The sequence below is a fragment of the Hyaena hyaena genome, unplaced genomic scaffold (assembly GCF_003009895.1).
Source record: "Hyaena hyaena isolate Hyena2069 unplaced genomic scaffold, ASM300989v1 scaffold_411, whole genome shotgun sequence".
NCBI classification, from domain to species: Eukaryota; Metazoa; Chordata; class Mammalia; order Carnivora; family Hyaenidae; genus Hyaena; species Hyaena hyaena.
In genome coordinates, this window is record NW_024081040.1 from 637,314 (window position 1) to 649,743 (window position 12,430).

General features: G+C 41.6%; 1 protein-coding gene across 1 annotated transcript in view; it reads right to left on the reverse strand.

Moving 5' to 3' along the window:
* KIF16B (kinesin family member 16B) overlaps window positions 1–12,430 on the reverse strand; it is a 296,460-nt gene that overhangs the window by 38,177 nt on the left and 245,853 nt on the right. The window lies entirely within an intron of this gene.

The window sequence follows — 12,430 nt, forward strand, 5'->3', positions numbered from 1 at the left end:
GACACACCCAGTCTGAATCTTGGCTTGACGACCATCGAGCTGACTAGTTGTGTTTCTCTCTGCCTAAATATTCCCTATGGAAAGGTGGCAGAAAAGGATCTTAAACTTCACCAGGTTTATGTGAAGATGCAGTGAAGTAATGCCAAACAGGCCTTAGCACTGTTACAATTTGCTAGAGATCTGCTCATTATAAGAAAAACAGCATGTCACATCTTCTTGGACCTTCTCTCCATCCCTGGACTGGTGATGTGGCTTCAGGGAGCAAAGAGTTTTCTGGAACTTTGGCCTCGCTGGCATAAACACACCTCCCCTATGTTGCAGCTTTGAGAAGACAGGTACACCAGACTTTGTCTTTTGGGCTTCATCCAGCCCCAATTTTCTCTGGTACAAGTGTGTTTCCCCACAGCGTGGTAACGCTGAAACCTTGGCAGGCATGCTGTCACAGTTTGTTGTTCTGTCATTTTCTTATACGGCTGATGAGGTGATATGGTTTCTGTCAGGGGAAATTCATAGTCACACTTGTGTGCTCAATCAGAAATGGTGCACTAACTAACAGGACTTGCGGCAGCTGAACCGGGTACAGAGCAAGCATTTAACTGTCCTCGTTGTCAACAGAGATACTCTATTCTGAGACGGAGGATAAAATTTTGTGCTGTTAATACCCACCGTGTGAAATAAGCACGTATAAAATATAACAATATGATGCTGTTGTTCAGATTTTAAGAAGAACAGGACACCTGTTAACAACTTTAGGGCATAGAATCAGAGGACTATAATACTCAACCATTTAACTTTAGAGACCAGGAAAAGGAGTTAGTTCTAGAGTTAAGGGACTCGGAAAGGTTAGCACTCATGGGATGGCCAAGTTGAAACAAGGAATCAGCGTCGACTCTTTGAGTGTTCCACAAAATACTGTAGAGGGTGTCTGCAATGTATGGAAAACCCCCTTTGAAGTCCTTGGGAATCTAGCATTCAGATGCAAGAAAGTGACCCCTCCTTAAGAATATTGAACCAGAGGAGTGATATGTAGCTGCTAGGTGGTAGCCAAGAGTTCCAAGAGCTGTCAACAGAACCTCACTGAAGGATGGTACCCAACAAGGGGATGGGAACATAACGCAGGAGAGCACCAGCAGTGGGGGGTCAAGGGCAAAGGGCTGGGTCAGGGGCAGCTCCTGGAAGTCCATTCTGGGGTTAGTCCTATGAGGTTCATCTGTTCCTATCAGCTTACTCCTCTCACAATAACAAGTGGGAATAATGGTGGCCATCCTTATACACAGCTGAAGAGAAGAAGGAACAGGAGGAGAAATTCCAATATGATTCATGACAGAAATGCATGCTACTGGGTCCACGTGCTTTTGGTGGGGCTGGGGCACAGAGCAAATTAAAGTAGAAAGGAAAGTCTGTGAGACAAAGTATTAAAAAACCACTGCCTCCATTAAAATAATTATATTTAAATCAGAGACCGCTCTCAAACTCTCTTCCATCTGATAGAATGGAAACGACCTTCATTTCTCCTTTTTGAGAATCTTAACACTGCACTTTAGGCCTTGCTATCTATAAGCTCTTAGGCTAAATGAGATGAAATTGCCAATTTTGTAAGTTAAAAATGGTTGAATATCAGCAATTTCATCTGGTTAAACCCTGCATAAAACTTCGACATTTTTAAGCAACCACTAGGGCAAAGATACATTTCCATCTGCTTTACCTGCCAAGTGTAAGTATTCTCCTTTGACGGACTGTCAGTTGGCTATATCAAACCGATATTCTTTCAAAAGGCTATTTCTCTTAAAGTACTCAAAAATAATACTAAACTAGAAATATCTAATATTAAAAATAAATACGACAGTGAAACAGCCGAGGAGTTGGGAATGCGGGGTGGGTAATGAAGGAAGCCATTTGGTGACCAAAAGCTGTTGACCCAGAACATAGAGCTATGCTTGGCCCCCTGAACCCGCCCATCCTCCATCAGGAAAAGACAGCATCACAGCCTTTACCTGTACTAGGGGAGGAGCACAGGAATTACTGCTTTGTTCTTAAAACAGTCATATTATAAAAATCCTTAGAAGAGCTTAGAGCCCAAGAATAGAGAAGAGACCTAAACTTTTTTGCTCCACAAGTACAAAGTGACTGCCTTGTTTCTCTTAAAACAGACAGCAGAAGCAATCCTCAGTATTTCATGTCTGGATTGTGAGTCACTTAAAGTTTTTAAAAAGGATACTTTACCAAGATCAACAAAGCCACTGGTCAGTTTAAATAGAGTGCCTGAAGAGTCAAAGTAGACAAACAAATGGACAAAACAAAACCACACACACACACACACACACACACACACACGCACACACACACCCCAAATAAAAAAGAAAAACTCTCCCATTTTGCTGAAAGTGTTGCTGTCTGAAAAGTAGTATTTCCAACAATGTAAGAACACAAAGGGTTAGAAAAGGGGCGATTCTGAACCGCCCCCAACGTCTCCACTCATGTCTGATGTACATCAACATCTTCTGTTTGCTTGCGTGGTTTCTCATGTTAAACAGAAATTTGTAAATAAGACAAATCATATTCTCTGGATGCTTTTATTTCTTTTCAAGTTCTTTATATTCACAAATTTTCATCAATGGCAGTCTGGAGGTGGAGAAGAGCCTCTCCTCTTGACTGCCTTTGTAACCTGTAATAAAGGAAACAGTGTCCTACATATCTGAAAATCACAGTTCCTTAACCTCTATATTCCTTACAGTAACTAAATTCAAGAGGGACTCAGATAAATGAGATTCGTATACAAATTATCAATACACTGGGATTCAGTAATGAGGGGGAAAAATAACTTTCCTTTCATTTTCATAAAGAACAAGTGCCATGATTCCCCCCTTATAACTCTCACGGAGAGGGTGTCTCGTGTTCAAAAGAATGATTCTAACGAAACAAATAACCTTTCTATCAACCATAAAATGTGAGGGAACAGTTCTAGTTAAAAGTAGAAAAAAAAAATACTGCCTCTATTAACATAATTATATTTATTCTGGTGGAGCTTTATTTGTTCCCTTTCAGGAGCACCACAAACAGGAGAGGAGATGGAAAGGAAACACTGTGTCTCCAAACCAGGGGAGGGGCAGAGCCTTGACTGCAGCCCAGGCAGCACCCAGGGAAAGCTCTGGGGAGTGGGGGACACGGGGAGCTGCCGAGGGCCGCCCTCATCTCACCTCCAGAAGGCTGGCGTCTTGAGCTGCCCACCAAAGCAGGCCTGCAAACTCTCGGGCAGCCCGCTGCACCATGATCAAAGGGCAATATCTGGGGACGAGTGGAAGGCAGCGGACAGCGGCAGCAAAGAGGACGGCGGGTCAGGGCTGCGCGGGGAAGGGCCTGGGGAAGCTCACACTGCTAGGGGGAGGAAAGGTCTGAGGGCAGCCCCACAGGGACCCCACAGCCCTCGCAAATCCCAGAAAGCAAGAGTATGTGTCACAAAGCAAAGACAAAACTGGTGGAAAGAGATTCAGAAAACTCCCAGGCAGGGGCGCCTGGGTGGCTCAGTCAGTTAAGCATCTGACTTCGGCTCAGGTCATGATCTCGTGGTTTTTGAGTTCGAGCCCCGCGCCAGGCTCTGTGCTGCCAGTTTAGAGCCTGGAGCCTGCTTTGGATTCTGTGTTTTCTCCTCTCTCTGCCCCTCCCCTGCTCAAGATCTGTCTCTCCCTGTCTCTCAATAATAAACAAACATTAAAAACAAAACAAAACAAAAAAAAAAAAAAACCCCAAACTCCCAGGCAGAAGGTCAGGCACGTAGTAGATTGCTGCCTTCATCATCCCCAGTATTTGTCCTGTCCTCACCCTTGCGATACGCTGGTGTTTCCCCTGATTGGTCCACTTCACTACAAGATGAGACATAATTAGGAGGAACCCAAATGAGTCCGATGACTACGTGAGTAGGGGTGACGAGGAGGATGAGTGACATGTAAGCAAAGGCAGATGAAGAAGAGGCCACAGGCAGGCAGGAGGAGCTCAGACACGGAGTTACTCACAGGGCCCCGGTTGGGGGTGCGTCCGTCCAACTCTTGACTTCAGCTCAGAATGTGACCTCATGGTTGTAAGATCAGGTCCTGTGTTGGGCTCCATGCTGACAGCGCGGAGCCTGCTTGGGATTTTCTCTCTCTCACTGCCCTCCCCCCAACTTGCACATGCTCTCTTTCTCTCTCTTAAAAGAAAGAAATGAACTTAAAAAAAAGAAGAGAAAAGAAGTTACTCATGGTCTTGCAGGAACCACAAAAATCATCTCCAAAGAGCCGAAGAAGTAAGTATACAGGTTGAAAGAAGAGACCATAAGGGAGAGCCAGTTCTGAGAGTCACAGTGACACTAGCAGTGGGAAGAGTCTTACAGGGAAGAGGTAAACTAAGCCTGAAGTGTCTCGTTGAGCCCGAAAGAAAGGAAGTACCCAGGAACTTCAAAGCAGCAAGATGAAGCATTACAAAGGAACGCAAGCATTAACTGAGAGAGCTCGTAAAGGCCAAAGATGAAACAATCTGAAAAACAAAATAAAAAAAAAAAATAGTATAACCAAATATGACCGGATAAGCAAATTAACTGCATAAAGAAAAAAACGGGAAAGAACAAACAAGCCCTCCATGCACAAGAATTCCAAGTAATTTGTGGATACCTCACCCTGAAGGATGTGGAACATCTCTCTCTCTCTCCATGACTAAAATGTGTGCTGTGCAAAGGGATTTCCTTCCAAAGAGTAGGTGGAGAAAAGGGGAAACCTGGAGAAACCTCAGCCAGGTAATCAAGATCAGTATCAACGGTGATAAGCCCTAGGACAGTGTTTGTCTCTTTCATCTGACACAATCATTACGACATTTTTACCTCTGTGGTTCTCTCCTCCCCAAACCCATGACTCTAATCACAAGAAAACCATCCCACAAATCCCAATTGGGAATATTCTGTGAAATACCTGGCCAGCATTCCTCAATACTGTCAAGGTCATCACAATTAGGGAAGTGTATAAAAAAAAAAAAAAAACTGTCACAACAAAATGTAAGATGGGATTCTGGATGGGATCAGTAGTTCTGACACATGTACTATACTAGCGTAAATTGTTAGTAACAAGGAAGCTATAAATCTAAAACTATTCAAATAGGGCTTCTGGCTTCCGATCTGACACATTGAGAAGCTTGGAAGCCATCACCCTTGCCCTCACAATAAGAAAAAAGCTTAACAGACTAAAAATCAACAGCTCTTCATAGATTCATCACAGAACTGAGGTCATGGGGCAAACTAAGGTCTCCAAACTGGAAAGACAAGCAGGCAGAGACAGAGAACCATAGCCTCCGGGACGCAGGAACATGCAGCCGGATCCAGGAGAGGCAGTAACACTTTAAACTGTAACTGGTGAGGGGAGCCTGGGTGGCTCAGTGGGTTAAGCCTCCAACTCTTGATTTTGGCTCAGGTCCTGATCTCACGGTTTGTGAGATCAAGCCCCACCACAGGCTCTGAGCTGATAGTGTAGAGTCTGCTTGGGATTCTCTCTCTCCCTCTCTGTCTCTGCCCCTCCGTTTGTTCATTCTTTCTCTCTCAAAATAAATAGATAAACTTTAAAAAATAAATAAGCTGTAATTGGTGAATTACTGGAGGCTCAGTACAGACTAGTATTTGAATTAAAAGCTTGGGGTATGTGTGCGGTCTGCACACTTCTGTTAGTTTTACCCCCAGGAGTCTGACCAGGTTCTCACCCTGAGATGGGAGAAAAATCTGCTACTTTCTGCCAGGAAAGAAGAAGTAACCATTCTGAAATACACCCAAAGCTCTCTGCTGTCCTTAACATGGCCTGTCCTCAAGGGAAACTTTTACCAGAATCTGAGCACCTTGGGATAACCAGACCTGGGGAAAGTAAAATGCCTACCAGCAGACTCACTAAAAGAGGACACCTGACCAAAGGCCTATGCAGGCTTTTCCCTTTCCCTCTGGCCACGCCTCACCACATCAAGTGGGCTCCTGATTACAGCCAAAAGTGCTACAAGCCCCAGGCTCTCGACTGAAGAAGTCCCTAGGAAAACCCAAAGACCGGGAGACCAAAACAAGGGCACCTGGGGAAACGGTGGCCTCTGATGCCACATCCACAGCACATAGCAGGCACCACCTGTGTCCTAGCCGATGAACATAAAATCTCACACTGAAGGCCTATCTGCTTCATTTCCTTTCACCCAATACACCACTTCCACCCACAGCAAAAACTGACAAGGCCACAGAAAAAAAATAAAATAAAATAAAAAATAAAAAGCATCTAAACTATTCTAAAGCTAAAAAAGAGTTGAGAAATCAGTACCACCACACTCTCAATCTCTGGGCCTCACTACTCACCCTCCCTACCTGTAATCTACTAAAAAAAAAGAAAAAGAAAGAAAGAAAGAAAAAGAAAACATAAGTGGGTGAGAAGCACTCCAGAAAGAAAGGGAAAAAGCAAAAACCACTTATTGAATGAAAACCCCAGTAGAAGAAACAAAAGCAGAAGGAACACAATAAAAACACAGGTTAGCATGTAGTATATAGAATAAGGGACAGTGCAAGATGAAATGTGCTAAGGGAAAAGGGAACGAGACCCAAAAAGTTCATGCCTAACCAAAGTGTCAAGTGCACAGGCCACAGAGAGACGTTGTCAAGTGCACAAGAACTCCAGTAAAGCACATCAAGCTGCATCTTCTCAAAAGTGTACTGGATGACAGATGGCCAACCAACACATGAAAAAATGCTCAACATCACTCATCATCAGGGAAATACAAATCAAAACCACAGTGACATACCACCTCACACCCGTCAGAATGGCTAACCTTAACTCAGGCAACAACAGGTGTTGGCGAGGATGCGGAAAAAGAGGATCTCTTTTGCCCTGCTGGTGGGAATGCAAACTGGTGCAGCCACGCGGGAAAATAGTGTGGAGGATCCTCAAAAAATTAAAAATAGGACTACCCTATGACTCAGCAATTGCACTACTAGGTATCTATCCAAGGGAAACAGGTGGGCTGTTTTGAAGGGGCACATGCACTCCAATGTTTATAGCAGTGCTATCAACAATAGCCAAAGTATGGAAAAAGCCCAAATGTCCATCGATGGATGAATGGATAAAGAAGATGTGGTGCACATATATATACAATGGAGTATTACTCGGCAATCAGAAAGAATGAAATCTTGCCATTTGCAACTACATGGATGGAACTAGAGGGTATTATGCTAAGTGATATTAGTCAGAGAAAGATAAATATCATATGAATTCACTCATATGAGGGCTTTAAGATACAAAACAGATGACCATAAGGGAAGAGAAGCAAAATTAATATGAAAACAGGGAGGGAGATGAAACATAAGAGACTTTTAAATATAGAGAACAAACAGAGGATTACTAGAGGAGTTGTGGGAGGAGGGATGGGCTAAATGGGTAAGAGGCATTAAGGAATCTACTCCTGAAACCACTGTGGCACTATATACTAACTTGGATGTAAATTAAAAAAATAATAATAAATAAAATAAAAAAATTTTTTAAATGTACCGGATGATTAAAAAATAACCAAGAGACAGATAATATAAAGATCTCAGGAATGAAGACATAATGGTAAAGTAAATGTCCCCTCTATTTAAAATCACAATATTTAGGGGCACCTGGGTGGTTCAGTCGGTTGGACGTCTGACTTCGGATCAAGTCATGATCTCACGGTTCCTGAGTTTGAACCCTGTGTTGGGCTCTGTGCCGACAGCTCAGAGCCCGGAGCCTGCTTCAGATTCCGTGTCTCCATCTTTCTCTGCCCCCACCCCTCCTGCTCATGTGCTCTCTCTGTCTCTCAAAAATGAATAAATGTTAAAAAAAATTTTAAATCACAATATTTAATAATATATAATTATATAAGTTTCTGTATAAAAGAATGTGAATGCTATATATCCTGAGAGTGTAAAAACATAATATAAAATGACTCAAAATTTGGGAGATGGGAGTAAACATAAGTGTGCTAATCTTTGTTAGAAACGTCAATTGATCATTCATAAAAGGGAAACATAACTGATAATTTGTAAAATGGAAACACATTTGAAAACTAGCCACTAATGTTCTAATGTCTTTATAATCTTTTTCTTAAAGTCCTATATAACTTCTTGTGGAGCAACATTTAATTTGACGTTCAGCAATTTCTTCAATTTCAATTTCTTTCACTTCTGAAAAATTCAAGTAAACTTAAACTTACTGCTTGCAGTTAAAGATAGAATACTTAGAATGAACCCAGTGTTATAAAATTATTTTTCTCATTTTAATTTCTTTTTATCAATCTAAATACTCATTGGTTTATCTGTGCCTATTCATTTAAGTACTTAAGATAATGTTCATTAAATAGTAACATTAATTATATTTAGAGAATGATTTGGGGCAATCTGTTGCTTTCTCCCTGTACTATGCGAAATTTTTATAAATGAGCATGCATCATTTTTATAGAAACAATAAAAAGTGATTATCCTCTTTACAGATTAAATAGAACAGTTAAATTAACACCATATGTCCTTTTCTTTTAATAACCTAGGATTTGGGGCAATGAGATTGTGAAGTTTCAGTTCAGCACAGAGCTGCTGGTATATTCTCAAGCAATGTAAAAAAAAAAAAACAAAAAATAGTTTTATCATCTGTTAATATGAAGAGTTGACCTAAGATGTTTAAGATTCTGTTCAGCTCTAAAATTCTGTAACTCAGGTACTGGTGACTAAAATCTCTACGTGCTGAGTAGAAGTAGTAGCATTTTGTATACCACGGAGATGCTTTAACTACCATCTTGGCTATATTGCCTCTGAGGAGTGTATGGACTTCCCGTAAAATCTTTACAGCATTCTTATCTGAAGAGAGGCAAAGGTATGTAGAAGGGAAACAGGGCCCGATACAATAATGAAGCACATAACTTTTCAAGAGGTTGTAGAATAGAAAAAGGACAGACACAAGCCGGAATGCAGTATTCATGAGAAATCCCTTAAAACAGTAGCTCTTCCTGCTATAGATATTATCTTTGCAGCAGGAGTGGGAAATGATGCAAAGACATTTGAGCTCTTATGGGAAAATTGTATGTTTAAGTTAAAAATGACGACTAAGATCAAATAAATTGGATATTTGTGGAAGACATGGTAGGCCTGGAGAACACTGGAAGAAAACTTAACAGCCCTTATGGCCTACTTTGTATAATTATGAAATGTGATTATGGAGACTAAAACACACGAAACAAACAAATGAGGCTAAAACAGCACATTTCTTTGGCCTGAGAGAAACATAATGACAAGCTTGTCCTGCAATTCAGGAAATAAAACATATTCTAAAGACAAAAAGATTGAAATAAAACCTATTAGAAAAATGAAATCAGTAATTCTGAAGCCTACTGATTTCCAGTGAAATTTGTCTCTCCCTTCTTCAGTGACTGTGGAGTCTAAAAACCCGTGTTACTAATTTTATTGTGAATGTCTGAACCACAAGCCACTAATTTGCAAGCTGAACAATAGATCTGTATGAAGAACTATCAACAGCGTCAGATAAGACAATTAGCAGTCGCTTATAACCAGCAGCCATTTTATGGAATTACCTGTGACTCACTTTTGGGAAAAGGAAGGCATGTAGAATCCATTCGTCCCTAACTATGTATATATATGCATGCGTATCAACAATATAGTCCCCATTCTCTGTTGCTTTGTGACATTTCTTAATGATCTCAGAGTGAAATTTTCATCTCCAGGTTGGTTTTTCTCTTTCTGATTCCCAGTGAACTGACATAGCTCAATTATCTTCAAAGAGCCGTCATGCTCAAAGGCCGACTTCAATGTTTATTAGATTATAATAAGATAGGGCGGCCAGGCTGCTGCCATCAAGAAGATAAATTAAATGCAATGGAAAAGTCTGATTTTATTAGAAGCCTTTCTCTCTTGGCCAAGTGCACCTTCTAGGTGAGCCAGACCCTATATTAAGACCAGGTGGTCTCGGAGGCAACAGCATAGATTTTGATAAATGGCATCGTTATTTCTTTGGATATAAATAATGGCGGCCCTTATACAAAAATTTAAATGAGTTATAAAAAGTCTTGCTTATCTTTTATGATTTCATAACAAGCTGCTAAAACTAGATTATAAATCACTGAAAGAAAACTGAAAACAACTAATAAAGTGTGGCATCTTTACTAATGAAAGAAAAACATTTGACTTCTGTTACCACCTAATGAAAGTGTACTTTACTTTCATTCCTCATTTACTAAGCTCTTTTTCTTCCCCCCACCCCTCCGCCCCCCGCCCTTACTCCTGTAACACTTGGCTACCTAAGTAGTAGCTGACTTTTAAAGATTAAGGGGGGAAATTCTACCTGGCACTCTAGTTGGTCAAATCAGCTATAACCTGACTTTTGTATGTAAACACACCTACATGATGACTGACAGCATTTGAAACATCCACACCCTGCAGGTTTATGGCGGTAAATTTTAGCCACTCCAGCTTTTGAGAAAAGCAAATAATGAAAACTCATCAAAGGGCTCCTATAATTCTCACAGCTAACTAGGTGGAAGCATTTCTGACTACTCAAAATTAATAGCAGTTTCCAAGGCCTTATAAGAAGAGCTGTCATTGAGAAATAAATAAGAATTTATTTCTTATTTACAAATAAGAATTCTCCTCCAAGTGTTGTTAGAGGCTTGAAAGAGCAACTCTTTAGAACAACCTGGGTGGATCATTGAAGGGGCAATAAGCTACCTTTAGACCTCTGATAACAAGCACACCACACAATGTTGATGAACACCTGCTATGTGCCTTGCCCAGAGCCAAGCACATACTAGACTCCCTGAAATGCCTGCGGAATCAACGCGCAAGGCAGAACTCTTTGCTGGTAGTCCACATGGTATAGCCAGCAATTACAATGAGGATATATCACAGAACTGCTGTCCTGTTGTCCACTGAAGTGCTAAAACGTGGAGTCATCCTAGGTACAAAACTATCACTGGAAACATAGTTAAGACGGCACTGACTTGGTCATATTTTGTATAAAGACTGTAACTTTTCCAAATACAATCTCACTTCTCCCAAAGTTAGTGTCAATCTTATTCAGGCAAGAGCCCGGTGAAGATAGATTTGAGGACACTCACATAGGCTGCAACAATTTTTGAAAGTGAGAAAGGTTTCAGATCTGTGAGAGTTTAATAGTGCATATTTAAGAATAATTACACAGGTTGGCTAGCTCAGAGGCTTGCATTTTCTGGCTCTTATTATGGTGTCACCTGTCTCTTTCAGGGACTGAGACATGGCAGGAACCTGTCATTGTCATGACACTCAACGAACAACTTTTTGCAGAAAGAGACGGTCTTCTCTTTGGTCTCATCTGGGGCACTCTGAAAATTCCCTTCTTGAATGAATAAGGTCATGGAGAGGGGGATTCAAAACACAGAAAGAGGACTAGGAATGAAGAGACATGAATTTTGCCTGTACCTCAAGTCTTCACATGACTTGCAAGAAAACTCTGAGCATTTAAGTCTTCTTTCCTTACCTACTTTATTCCTTCCTTCCTTCTGCCCTTCCTTCCTTCCTTCCTTCCTCCCTCCCTCCCTCCCTCCCTCCCTCCCTCCCTTTCTTCCTTCCTTCCAAGAGAGACAGCATGAGTGGAGGAGGGGGCCAAGGGGAGGAGGGAAAGAGAGAGGGAGATATATATATATATATAGAGAGAGAGAGAGAGAGAGAGACTGAGACCAAAGCAGGGTCCATGCTCAGTGCAGAGCCCCCAAAGTAGGGCTCAATCACACAACCCTGGGATCATGACCTGAGCAGAAATCAAGAGTCTGATACTCAACTGACACCCCATGAGTTCTCATTTCTAAAATGAAAAACTGCGGCGTGCCCAAGACTCCTTGGTGTATTATTTCCTAGTATGCAAATGGGTCCAACCCACTGCTATAGAAGTCTCCTTGCCAGTTGCAGGGGAAAGCCTGACACTACTCTATGCTTCACAGTCTTTGGTGGTCACAGAAACAATCAATATGCTCCCACTGCCTGGGCTTAACGTAGCCTGTCCTTAATTTTGACAAGATGACTGGTCCCTGAAAATTACCTTTTAGAACTGGTGACCTAGAATAATGAAAAGTCAACTAGCGCTCCCAAGATGGATGCTAAAGAAATGATGGGCAGCATACTACCTAGCGATACAGAGAGCACCATTGGGGAATTTGGGCCCCAACTGCCCACTCTTGGGCCCCATGTCAGATTTACTGAATCAGCATTTCCTAGTTTGGCATCTGTGTCCACATGCCCTAGAAAAGCTTCCCAGCAAATTGTGATGCCTTTTGCCCCCGGCTCCCCCTACACTTGAAAGGAGTAATCAAAATACTATTTTACATCTTGAGTGGAGAGAACAGTGTGCTGCAAACCATACAGTGTGATACCTTGGTCTCTCATAACATACTAGGT